Raw genomic sequence first — 3449 nt, 5'->3', positions numbered from 1 at the left:
TCTCAAGTTTTTACCCAAGAGAAAAGAAAGCCCAGGTTCATACAAAGATATATGGAGGCTCAAAGCAACTTCATTTGTTTAATAGTCTTAAAGTGGAAACAAAAAAACTGTCCACCTGTCGACTGGAAAACTGATAGCAAATCATGGTGGTTTCAGGGATGTACACATATATAAAAATTTAGCTAGTTATGTTACAGAAATCACAAGTCTGTGTGCCCAACACACAGTGAGGCCCATCAATACTAAACATTAGAGTTTAGAATAGAGAAAGGTTCATTACAGATTCATACAAAGAGATGGGTGGCTCATGCACTAAGAACCTCAAAGCTGCTGAAAGCTTCCAGCAAGTCCATGTAAAAGCCAAAGGTGAGGGATGGGTGTGGTTAGTTATTGCAGACTTCTCAGTATCAGGTGCTTTGTTCTTGAGGCCCGGTCATAGTCAGGTAATGATATTCCTGTAAATCTCTACCAGATGAATGTTATTCTCTGTCCTGACCAGAAAGGGCAAAGTCCCAACGCACAACTTTCACCCTCCAAGCTTCCAGCCCTGGCTAAGAGGAGGCAGATCTCAGTTGGCAGCTCCTTCAGGGCCAGATACCCTGCCCACTTGTCATGCCTGAGGGAGCCAGGCATCCAGCTCAACTGGCCCTCAGTCTCCTCAGACCGCCCAAATGGGGAGACCAGGGCCCACAGACTATGACCAAACAGATGGCTACTGCTAATAGGTCGCAGAGACAGGGATGAGGAAGACGTTCACCGCTGCCTCAAGGCCTGGACCAAGGCTAGTGGAGGGCCTTAATGAGGGCTCTGGAGCCCTGCAGGACACAGGGCCCAGTCTGTTTCCTGGGCCCTCCAGCTCACCTGCTGGCCCAAGGCTTGGGTGAGCTGGAGGCCCTCCAGGAGAAGGCCTGGTTCTGCCTCTTACCTCACACTCCACCTGATGACCACCACACCACCCACCCTTGACTGAATCACTTTCCCCAGTGGTCCCTCACTGAGATACCAGTAGGCAGGGCCCACTGAGAACCCGGAGCAATGGCTGAGCAAGACCTGTTGCCTTTAGTTACAGGGTGCAGAGTAGTGAGGCACAGCAATGGCTGCCTGCTAGGAGCTGTGCTCTTTCTGCTCTGTTGCAGTTACACAATGTATGTGTAGTTTGCTATAGAATAAATAAACTGCAGTAAAACTTTTATTAAAATAAAATTTAAAGGGGTGAAAAATTATACTGTATTAAACTATTAGCACTCTCTGTCTCTCTCTCACACACACACACAAACATAAACACACACACACACCCTATTTACTCTTTACTGCAGGAGTTCAGCAAAAATGCAGTTAACACTCTCTTAGACTTCCTCACAGAAACAGACTTACCTTATATCCCTTTTAGGAACAGCCAGCAGCTGGCTTTAGTAACATTTTATCAGCCCATGGTGGGAACAAGTTACTGAAAATTTTGTTTTGCCTATTTGTTCAGGACCAATACCAAGAAGTGAAACAGGCTTGATCTCTCAATTTCCATAGCCTCTTCCAGTATGCTGACCCCGTAAACTTCTCTCTTCCAAATTAAATTCCCTTCGCCCCAGCGTACCCTTTTGCTGCTGTCTCTTCCCTACAACTCCTCACGCCTCCCCTCCAAACCGCTTCAGTTGCCTGCTCAGCTCCCTCTTGTTGTCACTCTACTTTTTTTTTCCTGTACTTCTCCCTCTGGCCAGCTTCTAGACCCTGGAACCCCAGCCCCAGTTCCTTTTACCGGACCAGCACTGAGGAACCACCTTTTCTCAGGGTCAGGGCGGTGGCCGCCCAACCCAGAAAGCTGGGTTCCCGCCTTGCAAAGGGTTTGCCTCGGAAGCAGATTTTCATACTCAAGCCTCCATTACCCACCTTCCCAAGACTGCAGAGAGTTGCGCTGCAGCCCTCCGAAAGGCCGCGCGATGGAAAACTTAGGCGCCTGCGACTGCGCCCTCCTGCGGCTCAGGCTGCAGGTGCTCCTGACCCGCCCACAACACAAATCCAGCCCAAAGTGGGGCTAGCCCAACGTCGCCAGTGCACGTGCAGCCTTCGAGGGTGGCTCAGGGTCTGGCCTCCAGCTGCACTGGCGTCATTCGTCTACAGCCCAAGAAGCTCTTAAGCAGGGTGGATTCCAAGAAAATTAGCCCTTCATCCAAGATAACTGCTACTATCATGGTTACGTGAAAGGGCTCCCAATTCTCTGGTTGTCCAGCATTGGGGGGCCTTTCGAGGGATGCCACAGATAAATGACCTCACTGACGACATTGAGCCCTGAAGCACTCTACCACATTTGAACACCGGTTGCGTTAGATAAGATAGTAACAAGGGTCCGTTTTCATGAAATGCAGCTTCAAGGAAGAAATAACTATTTCAGAAGCTGGAGTTCAAGGCAGAGAGTTTAAAACTGCCACAATGCCACAAAACTGCCATTCCCGTGGCTGCTGGACTCACTGGCCCTTTGTAGAGTGTGCTTATGGTAGTGGACAATTACTGTTTCAATTATACAGATGTCTCCAAGGCCACAGAAGATATATTAAATGTGCCTAATGTAACAGATCCAATCTGTCTACTGCTATGTCTTCACGTTTCTGTAATTGGGACTGAGATTTGGAACCACAGGAATCTTATTAATGTCGACCTAAACATGAGTCAACTTCTTGACAGCTTCAAGTCAAGGGAAGTGTTCATCTGTACCCCCCGTTTGCCACGTTTCTGGGCATCTGTTTGTGTGCAAGGACTTTTCTAATGTATTTAAGTTGGCTTGAATCTCAGGGATATGCTACCGTCACTTTGGGCTAGCCTCAAAGGTAAATCAATTGCTTTCATTCTGCAGTGGTCATTGTTCAACAAGGGTCATAATCTTGGTATGTCTCATACATAGGAATTGTTTATGTGAGAAAAAAACATTGCATCATGAATGCCTATAATACAAACACCAGTGCTCCTGGCAACTGCTGCTATGGAAGTTACTTTAATCTCATTAATCACAAGAGACTCTGTGTGATGAATACATCAGCTTCTCAAAACATCACCCATCAGAATAATGTCATAACAAGGAAGCGGAAGTTGAAAAAGTATGCTGTGACTATGGATCAGAATGTTAGTGCAGAAAGCATCCTTGTGTACTTCTTGTAAATTGAAATCTTGGGCAGGCTGCTTTTGGATCTTGCAATGTAAAATGTAAGTTTACTTCTCTTAGAATGCTCTGTAGAGCACAAGAATGTAACCTTCCTGAGCGGTACAATGGAAGTTCAAGGTGATGCCCTGACAATTTCTATGTGCAGGATGGGATGCCTTGTGGTGACACCATCTACTGTTAACACAAAATGTGTAACAACCACAATAAACAAGGTCAATACATTTTTTATCAAATAGCAAGGAGTGTCCCCCGAGGTGATACAAAACAATTAATGTACAAGAAGATAGTTGAGGCCAAT

Source organism: Capra hircus, chromosome 10 (genome assembly GCF_001704415.2).
Source record: "Capra hircus breed San Clemente chromosome 10, ASM170441v1, whole genome shotgun sequence".
In the NCBI taxonomy this organism is placed as follows: Eukaryota; Metazoa; Chordata; class Mammalia; order Artiodactyla; family Bovidae; genus Capra; species Capra hircus.
This window is presented reverse-complemented; position numbering follows the sequence as displayed.